Source organism: Elephantulus edwardii, unplaced genomic scaffold (assembly GCF_000299155.1).
Source record: "Elephantulus edwardii isolate Elephantulus edwardi_28Jun2011 unplaced genomic scaffold, EleEdw1.0 scaffold00176, whole genome shotgun sequence".
Taxonomy (NCBI): domain Eukaryota; kingdom Metazoa; phylum Chordata; class Mammalia; order Macroscelidea; family Macroscelididae; genus Elephantulus; species Elephantulus edwardii.
Genome location: NW_006399926.1, coordinates 3711066 through 3727663, shown reverse-complemented (window position 1 = coordinate 3727663; position 16598 = coordinate 3711066). Strand labels below are relative to the sequence as shown.

At 40.3% G+C, this 16598-nt stretch overlaps 1 pseudogene; it reads right to left on the bottom strand.

Annotated features, from left to right (window-relative positions):
* Nucleotides 1-13324: 13324 nt before the first annotated feature.
* On the bottom strand, nucleotides 13325-14341 carry LOC102863158 (annotated as a pseudogene).
* Between the last annotated feature and the right edge of the window lie 2257 nt (nucleotides 14342-16598).

Genomic DNA, 16598 nt, shown 5'->3' with positions numbered 1-16598 from the left:
AGTACTGAAGAGCAATGATGTAAAGTTGGAGACTAAGGTGGGCCTGATCCGGGCCATAGTCTTCACAATTGCATGTAATGTGTCAGAGAGCTGGAGTGACTAGAGATGATAGAAAGAGAGCTGTCGTGCTGGAGAAGAGTGTTGAATATACCATGGACTGCTAGGAGAACAAATAGGTTCATCCAGGAGAGGGTGAAACCAGGCTGCTCCTTGGAGGCAAGAATTCTGAAGCTTCGCCTGACATACTTTGGGCATGTTGCAAGGATGCATCAGTCTTTGGAGAGGGATATCATGTTTGGGAGGGTGGAGGGGCAGTGCAAGAGAGGAAGACCCTCAATAAGATGGATCGATTCAGTGATTAGGGTAATGGGAGTAGGTGTGTCAGAGACAGTGAAGTTAGCACAGGATAGAGCAGGGTTCTATAGACCAGTCACTGGGTCAATTAATTTCATCCTTGGTCCTTCTCTCCTACACTGTCCCTCCACTCTTCCAAGCATGATGTCCTTTTCCAAGGAAAGGTCCCTCCTGGCAATACATCCAAAGTATGTGAGACAGAGCTTCAAAATCCTTACTTTATGAAAAGGAATGTGACATTAGGATTGGAGGAAGGCTCGTCAACAACCTGTGTTATGCAGATGACACACCTAGCTTGCTGAACCTGAGGTGGACCTGAGGTGTTTGCTGCAGAAGGTCAAGGACTGTAGTCTTCAATAGAGATTTAAGCTCAACATCAAGAAAACAAAAATTCTCACCATTGGAACAATTGGCAGTATCATGACAGACCACGAAGAGATTGAGGCTGTTAACAATTTCAACTTGCTTGGTTCCACAATCAACATTCTTGGCACCAGCAGCCAGGAAATTAAAAGATAAATTGCATTGGGAAAATCTGCTGGCAGGGCCCTCTACAAAGTACTGCAAAGAAAGGACATCAGTCTAGAGACTAATGTGCACCTGATACAAACTATGGTCTTTGTAGTTACTTTCTATAATCAGAGACCTGGACAAGGATTAGAGATAACAGAAGAAGATAACAGAAATCCAGCCTCCTGAATGATCTGTTCTGCACATAGACTGAAAAGGCATGGAGAAAGGATGCATTCCTGACATACATCTTTCCTGATTTGAACCATTTAGCATTAAATATGTCTTCTATTCCTCAACAGTTTAAGTTTCTTCTATTCACCAGGTTGTTATTTTGTTTCCATGAGCTTGATTCCCCCAAATATTATCCTGTTGTTGACTGCCAGTGTTATAGCATTATATTATAGTGATCTGAGAAGACACTTTTTAGTATTTTTGAGGTTTTTAACTTATTGGGGCTTGCATTGTGACCTAACTCCACTCCATTTTTGACAGCTACCAATTTTTCCTAAATTTATACTTCATACATTCTATATTCCAAACACTAAGGACTTTGCAACTCTAATAACATCAGCATATGAGGGTTATTCATTGGCTGAAAGCTTTACTCCATCTATGTCATTAGAGTAGTTTCTACTTTGAGAATACAGGTCTAATCCAGTCATATTTTGAGCACCTTCCAGGTTGATATTCTGTACCAGACCATGGTCCACTACTTGTCTCTCACCATTTGTACATCTGTTTGTCATATGTGGTGATTTTCACTTTGCTGGGATGCTGGAACCCATGCTAATTTCAAATACCAGCTAGTTCACCCATGGTGGATAGGTTTAATGGGGCTTTCAGACTAAGTCATATTAGGAAGAAGGACTGACCACCCACTTCTGAAATAATGGGCCCTTAAAGATCTAATGAATAGCAGCAGAACCACAAGCATAGTTTCTTAGTTAGCTAGTGCTGGTATAATAGAAAACACAAGGATTTAACAAACAGAAATTTAATTCTCTTACTGTTTGAGGGTAGAAATCTAAATCCAAGGTGTCAACTCTAGGAGAAAGCCTTTCTTTTTTTTGTTGTTGTTGTTTTTATTTTATTTTATTATTATTTTTTGTTTGTGTACCGTCCAATCAGATCTGACTGGTACAGGAGGAGACTGTCCCTCCTTCTCCAGCAGAGCATCTGGTGGATCCAAACCGCGTACCTTTGGGATTGCAGTGCAGCCTCCCGCCACTAGGCCACCAGAGCTCTGAGAAAAGCCTTTCTATCTCCTTTAGCTCTGGAGGAAAGTTCTTGGGAGATTTTGTGTCTGTGTGTTTTCTTTTCAGCATCTGAAGGCTCTGTGTTCTTGGACATCTCTATGTATCTTGGTCTTGTCTGGTGTCAAGAAACATTCTATTGCAGGTACCCAGGTCCAAATGCTTGTGCTCCACACTTGGTGATTCTTTCTTTTTTTAAAAAACTTGCTGTGTGCTGTCGAATCGGATCCAACTGGCACAGGAGGAGATTGCCCCTCCATCACCAGTGGAACATCTAGTGGATTTGAGCCACGTGCTTTAGGGATTGCAGTACAGCTTCTTGCCACTAGGCCACCAGAGCTCCCTAAAGTGATTATTTCTCAGCGGTACTGAGGTTGTATGTTTATCTCTGGTGAGATGAAAGATTTGCAGGCCACACCCAAGGGAAATTCTCTTACTAAATATCTCTTAATAAATCAGGACTATTATGGGATTAAGGAATGTTGCATTCCATCCTTATTCCTTTTACAATTACATAATTTGCACATTACATCTTTATGTATGTATTCACAATTCAACCCATGACAGTGATTAGGATTTATAATATTCAAAAAATGGAGAATACTCACATCAGATCACAAAATACAGGACAACCACATTAAGAAACATGATCTAGCCAAGTTCATACTTACCTCAACCATCACAGGTTCTATATACATTATTTTCATAATCCTCCCTAATTATTGTGTGAGAGTCACAAAGACTATGGTCAGAAGAGCCCTATTATTAAAGAATACCCAATTTTTGTAATTTAATTTTTAGTACCAATGATCAAAGGAGTTCTACATGATAACAACACTTAAGTTGGTAACCAAAGATCAGTGGTTCGAACTATCTCCCACTCCCAGCTATTCTTAAGGAGAAAGAACTGACAGTCTGTTTCCTCAAAGATTTGCAGATTTGTAAACCCAATGATTTAATTCTGCTCTGTCCTGAAGAGTATCCATGAGCTGAAATGAACTCACATGGTCACTGGGTGCCAATGATCTTCTGATACAACTCTGAGCAGCATAACAAAACAGGACATCTGTCAGGCCTTTCTATTAAGTGTTCCTCGCTGTGAATAAGTGATCGTTTTGACAGTGGTGTAGAGTAGAAGGCTAAGGCTGCAAAGACAGTATGGAATTGCTGAATTTACCAGTCCTAGAACTGTCCTATCTGTGTATTACCAATATAGCAGTGTCATAAAAGACATCAAAAGGTTAAAACTTACGTCCAAGAAGTGGAGGTTGTATTTTATTAATTTTTAACAATTTCTAAGTGTCTTATAATAAAGAATGTCATCATAGGCAAAACAGGGGAGAAAGTTAATAGGAAAAAGATGTTGCATGAAATTTAACCATTAGGAAATCCACACTCCAGTAAGAGAAACGACCAAGTGGATGAATGATTAAAATATGATGTGATAAAACGATGAGATACCACCTCATAACTATCAGAATGACTAAAATAAAGTCTCATAGCACATACAATGTGGAACAATTAAAACTTCACACACTGTGAGTAGGAATGTAAAATGACACAATCACTTTGGAAAACTGTTAGGTATCTACATTTAGACATTCAACTTTGATGTTGCTGGTGTTAGGTGCTATAAGTTGATTACGTTCCAGTACTTGCACCATCATCACAATCATTCTTTGCCTGAACCTACTGTTGCAGTCACTGTGTCAATGCATCTTGTTGAGAATGTTCCTCTTTTTAATGATCCTCTACCTTTCATGAAGTCCTGCTACAGAAATGATCCCTCCTTGCTTCTAAGGAGCATTCTGGAGGTTTTCATAAAGAAAGACTTGTTTCTCTTATTGAGGGCTGTCATATATATTCCTTGCAAATGCCATCATTGTTGTTATTAGTCATCAAGTCACCCTTCATACAACAGACTAGAACTCTGTTCTTACACCAAACTCATTGTCTCTGACACCTACCTCCATTACCCGAGTCACTGAGGCAATCCATCTTATCCAGAATCGTCCTCTCTTGCACTGTCCTTCCGCCCTTCCAAGCATGATGTCCGTCTCCAAGGACTGGTCCCTCCTTCTAACACACCCAAAGTATGTCAGATGGAGCTTCAAAATCCTTGCCTCCAAGGAGCAGCCTGGTTTTACCCTCTCCAGGACAAACCTGTTTATTCTCTGACCAGTCCATGGTATATTCAATTATTCAATACTCTTCTCCAGCACAACTTAAAGATATCAGTTCTTCTATCATCCTTAGTCATTGTCCAGCTTTCTGATGCATAGTTAGTAACTGCAAAGATCATGGCCTGGATCAGGCACACCTTAGTCTCCAGAATGACATAATTCTTCAGTACTCTAGAGAGGTCCTTGATAGCACACTTTCCCAGTGCAATTTGTCTTTTGATTCCCTGGCTGATGGTATCAAGAGTGTTGACTGTGGAGACAAGCAAACTGAAGGTGTTAACAATCTCAATCTCTTCACCGGCTATCATGATGTTGCCAGTCAGCTCAGTGGTGAGAACCGTTGTTTGTTTTTTTATGTTGAGTTTCAATCCATATTGAAGGCTGCATTCCTTTACCTTCTGCAGCAAATGCCTCAGGTCTCTTCAGTTTCAATAAGCAAGGTTGTGTCATCCGCATATCTCAGGTTGTTTATGAATCTTCCTCCAATCTTGATGCCACGTTTCTCCTCATAGAGCCCAGCCTCCCTGATGATCCGTTCCGTATATAGAATGAAAACTACAGAGATAGGATGCATCCCTGCAGTATACCTTTCTTGATTTTGAACCAGGCAGTGTTTCCTTGCTCTGTTCTGATGCCTGCCTCCTGGCCTAAGTATGTTTTGCATAAGTACAATCAAGTGTTCTGGGATTCCCACTCTTCTCAGAGTTAGCCACAGCTTGTTGTGATCCACACAATCAAAAGCCTTTGCATAGTCAATGAAATACAGATAGACATTCCAATGGTACTCTCTACTTGCAGCCAAGATCCATTTAACATGAGGTATAATACCCCTAGTGCCATGTCCTCTTCTGTACCCAGCCTGCACATTTGGCAGTTCTCTGTTGATGTGCTGTTCCAGTAGTTTTTGGATAATTTTCATCAGGATCTTGCTTGCATTTGATATTAATGATATTATTCAATAACTTCTGCTCTCTCTTGGGTCACCTTTCTTTGGAATGGGAACAAATATGGGTCTCTTCCAGTCAGTTGGCCAGGTGGTTGTCCTTCAGATTTCTTGGCACAACTTAGTGAGAGCGTCCAGGTAAGCATGTTGTGTTGTTGTTATGTGCCATTGAGTCACTTGCAACTCACAGCGACCCTATGTACATCCCTAAACTCTGCTCTGTCCTGTGCCAATCGCACCGTCTCTGATACACCCATCCCAATTACCCCAGTCACTGAATCAATCCACCTCATAGGCGGCCTTCCCCTTCTGCGCTGTCCCTCCACCCTACCAAGCATGATGTCCCTCTCCAAGGACCTGTCCCTCCTTGCAACATGTCCAAAGTATGTTAGACAGAGCCTTAGAATCCTTGCCTCCAAGGAGCCACCTGGTTTAACCCTTTCCAGGATGAATCTGTTTGTTTTCCTAGCAGTCCATGGTATTCTCAATACTCTTCTCCAGCACCACAGCTCAAAGGCATCAATTCTCCTTCTATCCTCCTTAGTCATTGTCCAACTCTCTGATGCATAACAAGTGATAGCAAAGAGCATGGCCTGTATCAGATGCACCTTAGTCTCCAAAGAGACACTATTGCTCTTCAGTACTTTGGTGAGGTCCCTAACAGCAGTCTTTCTCATGGCAGTATGTCTTCTAATTTCCTGGCTACTGGTGCCGAGAGTGTTGACAGTGGAGGCAAGCAAACTGAAGCTGTGAACAATCTCAATCTCTTCACCATCCATCCTGATGCTGCCAATTGGTCCAGTGATGAGAATCTTTGTCTTCTTGATATTGAGCCGCAATCTGTATTGGAGGCTGCAGTCCTTGACCCTCTGCAGCAAGTGCTTCTAGTCCTCCCCTGTTTTAGCAAGCAGGGTTGTATTATCTGCATATCACAGATCGTTGACAGATCTTCCACCAATCTTGATCCCACATTTCTCCTCATAGAGCCCAGCCTCCCGGATAATCTGTTCTGCATACAGGTTGAAAAGGTATGGAGACAGGACACATCCCTGGCGTATGCCCTTCCCAATTTTGAACCATGCAGTATTTCCTTGCTCTGTTCTGATATGCTTGCTGAAATATGTCAACTGGTATACTGTAAATTTCTGGTGCCTTGTTATTTGCCAGTTCCTTCACAGTAGCATGAACTTCCCCTTCATCACCATAGGTTCTTGTTTGTACATTGTTTCATGAAATTCTTCTGTCAGCCAATTCTCTTTGGTACAGTGACTCTGTATCCAACTTCCGTCTTCTTTTAATACTTCGTTGATCATTTAACATTCAACCCAAAGCATCCTCAAGCAACTCTAGGCTTCAATTTATTCTTCAGTTCCTTCAGCTTAAGAAATGCTGAGCAAGATTGGCCCTTTAGGTTTTCTGACTCCAGCTTTCTGCACATTTTATTATAATATTTTGCTTTGTCTTCAGCTCCTTAACTTCTTGATTGCTTGCCTTTGCTTTGGCTTCTCAGCGATCTAGTGAAATATTCAAAGTCTCTTCTGATATCCATCTTGGTCTTTTTTTTTTCTCTCTGTCATTGTAATGACCTTTTGCATTCTTTCTGGATGATATTGTTGATATCCTCCCACAGCTTATTGCTCACTAGTGTTCAAGGCCTCAAACCTATTCTTGAGATGGTTTTGAAATTCAGGTGGGATAGACTCAAGGTGAAATTTTTGTTTTTGTGGATTTGATTTAACCTTCTTTAGCTTTAGTTTGAACTTGCATATGAATAGTTGAAAGCCTATTCCACAATCAGCACCTGGCCTAGTTTCCACAGCTGATAGTTTCTCCAGTGTTTCTTTCCACAGATGTAATTGATCTGAGTCCTGTGCAGACCATCAGGTGAAGTCCATGTGTATAGTCTGTGTTTATTTTTTCTTATAAAAGGTATTGGCAATGAGTAACTCATTGATTATACAGAATTCTATCATTCTATCTCCAGCCTCATTTCTGTCACCAAGTCCATGTTTTCCAACTACTGATCCTTCTTTCCTATACCCAACTTTTGCATTCCAGTCACACATTATTACGAGTGAATTTTGATTACATGTTAGATCGATTTCTGACTGCAAAATTTGGAGAAATCTTTTATTTCCTCCTGTTTGGCTCTAATTGTTGGTGCATATATTTGAATGATAGAGGTATTCACTGGAATTCCTTGTGTACATACAGATATTATCCTGTCGCTCACAACATTATATTTAAAGATGGATCTATAAATGACTTTTTAAATTATGAAAGCAGCCTCATTTTTCCTCACCTTTTCATCTCCAGCACAGATCATATGATTGTGATTCAAAATGTCCCATGCCTTAAAAAAAAAAAAAGAAAAGAAAAGACCCTAGCCTGTCCATCTCATTTCACCAATACCTAGTATGTCAATATTTATGGATTACACTTATTTCTTGGATGAGATGAATTGATACAGTAACTGGGGCAATGGGGGTAGGTGTGTCGGAATCAGTGAGATTGACTCAGGACAGGGCAGGCCTCAGAGATGCCATACATAGTGTTGCTATGAGTGCCAAGAGACGAGATGGCACATATCAACAACAATTTCTTTCTAAAATGTATCAATTATTCTTGGTCGTCTTTGATCATTGTGAAGTATTCACACACATACGAGGTGACTGAAAAGAAATGGCTTCAGTGAAGCTCGCCTCAATCCTCAAAGTGACATCTTTGCTTTATAATATATTAAAGAGCTCTTTTTAAAGGAGATTCCCCCCCCATTGCAAAATTATCTTAGGCTAGCTTCTATAAACAACAACTCTGTGCCAACTTCAGCATCTCCTCTATGTTCAAGCTATTACTGTTGTAGTCATTGTGTCAATACACCTGTGAAGGGTCTTCTCTTTCACTGATATTCTACAAAGCACAATGTCTTTCCAAGAACTAGTGCCTCCCGATAACATGGCCAAAGTACATGAGAGAAATTTTCACCATTCTTGCCTCTAAAGAACCTCTATAAAACTAACTTGTTTGGTATATTGGCAGCCCATGTTATTTATATAGTCTTCATAACATCGTTATACAAAGGCATCAAATTCTTCAGTCTTCCTTATTCTTCATTCTATTTTTTTAAGTTTCTTTTTAAAATTATTTTAATGTTAATTGTGATTTTAACGAAAGTTTACAGAAAATTTGGATTTTTATTCATTTATTGTTGCACCTTTTCCTCCCTCCCCCACCCTTCCCCTTTCCCAGTTCACTTTCTTTTTTAGAAAATATTCATTCATTGATGCAATATTGCTCAATTTTCACATGCATACAAAGCAATGAAAAATACTATGGTTTTGGTCAAGTGCACCTTAGTCTTTAAATTGACATTCTTACTCTTTAGCTCTTCAAATCGGTCCTTCATAGCAGATTAGCTCAATGCAATCTATCCTTTGATACCTTGACTCTGTTACTGTGGGAGTTGATTATGGATTCAACTAAAAGGAAGTTCTTGGCAATTTCATCTTTTTTCTGTCTCTCTTGATCTTGCCTATTGGTCCAGTGGTGAAGATTTTTGTTTTCTTGATGTTGAAATGAAATGTGTATTGAAGGCGTTTTATCTTGTTCAGTAAGTGCTTAAGTCTTCTTGACTTTCTGTAAGTTAATGCTGTGTCATCTGCATAAAGCAGGCCATCAAGAATCTCCTTCAAATTTTGACACCATATTCTTCTTTATTCATATAGTTCAGCTTCTCAAATGATTTGCTCAGACTACAGACTGAATAGGTATGGAGAAAGGATACAATACAACCTTGACACACATCTTTCCTGATTTCAAACATAAAGGAGTTCTCCTCAACTACTACTTATTTGTACAAGTTTTGCATGAGCACAATTAAGTGTTCTCCATAGTCAATAAAATGCTAATAAATATGTTTCTAGTATTCTCTGCTTTCAGTCAATAGTCATATGGTATCAGCAACAATATTTCTTGTTCCATGGCCTCCTTGTCAATGTAACGTTTCAGCCATGTTTAAATAATCTTCAGTATTATTTTCCTCGCATGTGATATTACAGTTTAATTTCCACACTCTATTGGATAACCATTTTTTAAAAGGAAAACAAAGAGGGATCTCTTCCAGTAAGTTGGTCAAGTCTGTCTTCTAAATTTCTTATCACAGGCCAATCATGCAGGGCTACATCTGTTTGCTTAAAATACCTCACGAATTTGTGGGGACTTCTTTTTTGCCAATGCCTTCAGTGCAGCTTGAATGTCTACTTTCAGTACTATTGATTCTTTTTTAAAAAATTAATTTTAATGAAAGTTTACAGAGACTTAGGGTTTCCAGTCATTCATTGTTGCACCTTTCTCCCTGTCCATCACCTCCCCACTAATTCGCTTTTCTCTTTGAAAAGTAAAAGAAAAATTTTTTCATTGTTATACAATCCCTCTCCCCAAGTCCACACCACTGTGCAGGGTTCATTCTCGACTCTTGCATGACAATAATGCCCAATCCTGTATCCCTTTTAAACAGTTCTCTCCCTCATCTGTTTCAATGTTGTTGTTGTTGTTGTGTGCCATCGAGTTGCTTGTGACTCATAGCGACCCTATGTACAAGAGCCCTAAATGCTGTTCTATCCTGTGCCAATCTAGCCATCTCAATCACACTCATTCCCACCACTCCAGTCACAGAATTGATCCATCTCATCACAGGTCTTCCTCTCCTGTGATGCCCCTCTACTCTGCCAAACATGATGTCCCTCTCTAAGGACCAGTCCCTACTTGCAACATGTCCAAAGTATGTCAGATGAAGCTTCTGAATCCTTGACTCCAAGGAGCATTCCCACTTCACCTTCTCCAGGACAAACTTGCTTGTTCTCCTAGCAGTCCATGGTATATTCAACACTCAATGTTGTATATATATTATTTAGCCCCTCTTTCTCAGTCTTCCCTCAACTCCGGTGTCAGTCCAATTTTACAACAGTGGCACTATGCAATATTTGTCTTTTTGTGACTGAGATATTTCATTCAACATAATGTCCTCCAAGGTCACCTACTTTGTATAATGTTTCATGAGTTCCTTCTTTTTTCAATGCAGCATAGTATTCCATTGTGTGAATATAGCACAGCTTCACTATCCATTTGTTTGTTGATGGACACTTAAGTTGTTTCCAACTCTTTGCTATTGTGAACAAAGCCACAATAAACATGGGCGTGCATATATCTGCTTGGGTGGTGGTTATGGTTTCTTTAGGGTATATTCCCAGTAGTGGAATTGCTGAGTCAAATGATATTTCTATTTGCAACTTTTTGAGAAAGCACCATCCAGCTTTCCATAGTGGTTGCACCATTTCACACTCCCACCAACAGTGAATAAGGGTTCCAGTTTCTCCACAACCTCGCCAGCATTTGATGTTTGCTGTTCTGCTAAATTTTGCTATTCTTACTGGGGTGGGATCACATCTCATAGTTGTTTTGATTTGCATCTCTCTTAGAGCTAGGGATTTTGAACATTTCTTCAGGTGCTTGCTGGCCATCTGAATGTCTTCTTTGGTTATGTATCTGTTCATATCCTTTGCCCATTTTTCTATAGTATTATTTACTTTTATTTTGTTGTGGTTCTCGAGTATCTTATAAATTCTAGATATAAATCCCTTATCTGACATGTCATTACCAAATTCTTTTCTCCCAATCTGTGGCTTCCCTTTTTACCCTGTTGGAGAAAGTTTTGGATGTGCATAGGGATATGATTCTTAGGTCCCATTCATCTATTTTATCCTCTCCTGATTGTAGATTTTTCAGGATGCTTGGAAGACTGTTTATGTTGTGGATTTGGACTTCCAGAGTTCTTCTAAGCTTTGCTTTAATGAAGTTTATAGTCCTTGGTTTTAGTCCTAGGTCCATGATCCACTTTGAGTTGGCTTTTGTGTATGGAGTGAGGTGTGGATCTTGAGTTTTCTGCAGATAGTTTTCCAATTTTGCCAGCACCATTTGTTAAAAAGACTGTCGTTTCCCCACTTAACTGATTTCATCTCTTTGTCAAAAATCATTTGGCTGACTTCTTGATTCTCAATTCTATTCCATTGATCTATGTCTATCATTGTATCAGTACCACGCTTTCTTGACCACCACAGCAGTGTAGTAGGATTTGAAATCAGGGAGTGAGATGCCTTCTACCTTGTTTCTCTTTTTAAGGAGTGCTTTGCTTATTTGGGTCCTCTTTCCATTCCAAATGAAATTGGAGATTGCCTTTTCCATCCTGTTGAAGGTTTTTTTTTAACATAAAAAATATTTCCAGTTTTTTTTCACTGTTGCCAATTTTCTTCCCCTCTTTCCTCCCCCAGCTCTCCCCACATTATACTCCCTATTCCAAATTGTAATGCCTACATATATATAAAGTTCTTTTCCTTCTCTCTTCTGCTGCAATGTTCTTTATCTATTCACTCTTTTCCCATTTTCTCCCCAACTCCCCCATGTCTGTCCTATTTTATAACAGAGATGTTATGCAGTATTTGTCTTTTTGTGATTGAGATATTTCATTCAGCATAATGTCTCCCTTGGAAGCAGGAGTGGTATCCACTTCCTAAACAACATGCCTCTGGAAACTCAATGAACTTTGATAAATGAAAATAGTTCTAGAAGGGCTTCAGGCCTTTTGTTCATAACGTAGCTATGTGTCATGCTTGGTTCACAGCAATTAACAACAACAATGTCCCCTAGGCTCACCTATGTTTTGTAATGTTTTTTCACATTAAGTAAAGTTCATTGTTTTTCAACGCTACATAATATTCTATCATGTGAATGTACCATAGTTTTACTACCCACTCATTTGTTGATGGCCACTTAGGTTGTTTCCATCTCTGCTATTGCAAATAACATAGCAATAAACAAAGGTGTGAATATATCTGTTGAGTCATGGCTCTGTTTTCTTTTTTTTTTTTTTTGCATTTGTTTTCAGTAAACTGCAGATTTAATTGTAAATATAAACTCGTTTAGATCTGCTTCCCTCTCGGGAGAGAAAGGGCAACGCTCCTTATTTCTGTTTCACAAATGTCCAGTGCGAACAAAAAAGGAAAGATCCAAACAGACCAGTTTTGATTTTCTTTGCAAACATTTTTCGGGTAAGATTTCTAAGGATATTTGAGTTACTGGAGTGAAAAAGAGTCTTCCAAAATTAACATGAATGCATCTAATCAAGGAGCAGGTACATTATGTAAACCTCCATGCTGAACTGATCATTGGTAAGGTCTCAAATGAGGAAGAAGGTCTGTTACCGAACAAGAACAGAACCCAAGTTATTTTACTGAATTCGGAAGACGCACTCTGGTCTTGGCTGCTGCAGGTTGGGAGTTCTCACCCACCAACCACATGAAGGCGATGCTTATGCTGCTCAGTTATATTCAAAGCCAGCGGCTTCTTACTCTATCATGTGCGGATGGGCATCTTTTCTTCAAAGAAACTGTTGCTAGCAACAGGGTTAACTAAAGGATATTACTGGCTTCAGAGTGCCAAATGTTTATCTCTGCGACACTATAAATATCGATTATTAAAAGTTGGCTACTCAGTATAAAATCTATGTAAACCTTCGTGGGCAAAGTGTTCCAAGGCCAAGGAGAAAAAAAATACCAGAAAGTGCAATTGAACGCTCCTCTAGACAATGTTGCAGAAAACAAGGCATCTGGCTCAGAAAGTGGCATCCCTCATGAAGAAGGGAAGTTCTTCCCAGGAGAATACAGAGCCAAATTTCCGGCAGCTTTTGGAAAAGAAGCCATTGGCTTGTGGCTACACGGTGGGAAAGCCTGGGCCTTGGAACAAGGGGGGCCCGGACGGTTGACTGGGCTCTTATGCTCCTGGACGCCGGCATGTGACGTTCTCTCTGGTCGTGACTGTGCTGTTGAGCACCGACGCGCATAAAACTCATCAGAAAGGAGAACTCGGAAGTGCTTCTGTATGTGTTCCATGCTTTTCAGATCATCTTGCAATTCTTCCAGAGAAATCCTGCCAATCGGGGCATTTTCTTAGTGATTTCCAGTCTTTGAGGGGGGCCATGTGAAAGGGGGCCTTCTGGTCCCCCGTCCCCCCGCAGTGGCACTTGGTCACACGGACTTCAGCATGTGCTCGGCAGCGGCGAGGTGGTGAAGGAAGTTCTCCGTGGCTGGAGGGAAACGCTTCTGCTTCAGGGCTTCCAAGCTGAGCACTGGCTTCCCTCCATCATCTGAGGCACCTGCAAACGACGCTAGGTTGGCCAGGAGCTCTCTGGTTTTTAGGGAAATGTCCTTAATGACTTGGCTGTCTGACTTCTCCAGGTCTTCTGCAGACTGGACAATCAAGTGACCGATTTCTCTGTGCAGTTTCCCCATCACCATGGCCTCTGTGGCGTGTGGCGCGATGGTGATCTCGCTGTCTGCCAGGCTCACAAACACGTCGTAGAGGTCGGGCCTGTCGCTCACCGCCAAGTCGACAAAACCCGCGATGTAACCTGAACACATCTGCAGGGCTTCCAGCTCATCACTGCTGAGGTGCACGTAAGAGTGGAGTAGGCTCCAGTCCTGCCGATGCCACACCAGGGCGGGCAGCGTCCGAGTAAACTCCTGGACAGCTTCTATCCGAGGGTGGTAGACGACAATTCTTTTCTTTAGCATCAGTGCAGTGTATAAGATAACAGTTTCCATTCCAAATTGAGATACAATGTCTTTAATGGAGCCTGCAAGGTACGCCTTCCGGGCATCAAAGTCCTTGCTGGAGAAGGAGCCATTCTCCTCGCTCTGGCATGTGCCCTTGGTGAGAACCCCTATGTAGCTTTCCATCATTTTAACCGGGCTCCCATGTTTCAAGTACATTCTTTTTCAAAACTGAAGAATCTGAAACTTAAACGGTGGTGATATAAAACCATGTTCTTTGGTACTGGCCAGAGACAAAGGGATGCAGAAGTTGGTTTTCGTCTGAAAGGCAGCATTTTCTCAGCAGCAGGCTCCTCAAGGCGGCTGTCGTGGAAGGGTAACACCACACCCACAGAACTTCTCCGTTTGTGTCCTTTTCTACGGTGGAAAGATGGTCACGATCAGGCCGACTCCGAGCATCAGCTGAGTATCCATGGCCTCTGAAGCTGCCATCTTCCGCTGCGGAGAGCCGGCTCTGTTTTCTTTAGGGTATATTCCCAGTAGTGAAACTGCTGGATCTAATGGTGTTTCTATTTCCAACTTACTGAGAAAGTGCCAGACCCACATGGAGTTCCAATCCTTCCACAACCTCACCAGCATTTGTTGTTTGTTGCCCTGTTAAACTTTACTATTTGTTGCTAGGGTGAAATGGTTTCTCAGTTATTTTTATTTGTACCTCTGTAATAGCTAGAAATTGTGAACATTTCTTCATGTGTTTGTTATCTGAACGTCTTCTTTGGTGAAGTGTTTATTCATATTCTGTGCCCATTTTGTGGCTGAGTTGTTTACCTTTTTATTATTGAGATGCTGGAGTAGTCTATACATTTTAGATATCAGATATCTCACTGGCAAATATTTTTCCCCAGTCTGTGGTTTTCTTTCTTACCCTGTTGGAGTAGTTTTTTGATGTGTATAGGGATTTGATTCTTTGAAGGAAGGTCCCATTCATCTGTTTTATTCTCTCCTGGTTATAGATGCCATTGGTTATTGATCATATGCTATTTCCTGAAATGGTTCCATGGAGGCCAATTCTTTTTTTTTTTAAATATGGAATGATTCACAAATTTGTGGGTCATCCTTGCACAGAGCTAATACTAATTTTCTCTGTATTGTCTCAATTTTAGTATATGGGCTGCCGAAGTGAGCACAAGCCCAATTCTTTTTGTTCCAGTGATTCTGTATATCCCTTCTTCCTTCTTATGATGCTTCCTAGGTAATTGAATATACCATTTATTGAATTCTTCAGTATGGAAGCTTGAGACTTGAATTAGTTCTTCAGTTCTTTAATCTTGAGAAATGTTGAGCCAGTTCTCTTTTGGTTTTCTAACTCAAGGTTTTTGCAAATTTCATTTTAATACTCTGCTTTGGCTTCATGAACTGCCCTCTGAAATCTTCTGCTAGCTCTCTTCATGATTTATTTCTTCCTTTTGTTTTGCCTTCTCTACATTCAAGGCCAAGTTTCAGAGTCTCTTCTGACTTTTGTGTGTGTGTGTGTGTGTGTGTGTGTGTGTGTGTGTGTGTCTTTTTAGTGACTTTTCACTTACGCTGTCATCCTGCAATTTGGCCTTTGGTCATTGGTGTACAATGTATCAAATTCTCGAGATAATTTTTACATTGAAAGGAGATAAACTCAAGATCATATTTTGCCTCTTTTGGACTTGTTTTCATTTTCTTCACTTCAATTTGTATCTGAGTAATTGATGGTCTTTCCCACTCTTGGTCTTTCTGACTGATACTAAGCTTCTCTACATCGAATTTTACAGATGTGGTCAATCCGAGCCCTATGTATTCCAACAGGTGAGGCCCATATATACAGTTGCCATTTATGTCTTTTTTAAAAAAGATATTCACAATGAAGAAATCTCATTATATAAAATTATATCATGTGACCTATGGCCTCATTTCTGCCACCAAGGCTATCTTTTCCAACTACCAGTCCTTTGTCTTTGTTCCCAACTTTTGCATTCCAGTCACCATTTATTGTTTCTTGATTGCATATTTGATCAATTTTAGACTACAAAAGTCAGTAGAATTCCTCCATGTCATCATCCTTGGCTTTAGTGGTTGGTATGTATATTTGAATAATAGTTGTATTAATAGGTCTTTCTTACATGCTTATGCATATCTTATTTCTGATAGTATTGCACTTCAGGATAGAGCTTGACATGTTCTTTTTGACAATGACCGTGACACCATTCATCTTTTTGTCACTCCCAGGAGAGTAGATCATATGATTATTTTATTCAAACTGGCCAATACTAGTTCATTTCATGTCACTAGTGCCTAGGATGTTGATTCTTATGTTTCCTTTCATATATAACTATGAAATTCCCCAAATTCATACTTCATATGTGTGTATATCTCTGTCTATATATACATGCACACATATAAGTACATTTATATATATACACACACATGCATGTACTATCTATCTATAGATCTATCTAGCTATCCTTGCACACACTTATGTGTGTGTGTGGGGGGCAGTGTATGTGTGTGTTTCTACTAGGTACCATTAAGTCAGCTCCAACTCACAGAAATCCTGTGCACAGCAGAACAGAACCCTGCTCAATCCTGAGCCACCCTCATCATCTCCATCTCTGCTCTGCTAAAACAATTGTTACAGCCCCTGTGTCCATTTGGTTGAGAGAGTTTCTCTCTTTTGATGATCCTTTACTTTTCCATGTATGATGTCCTTTCCGAGGCCTGA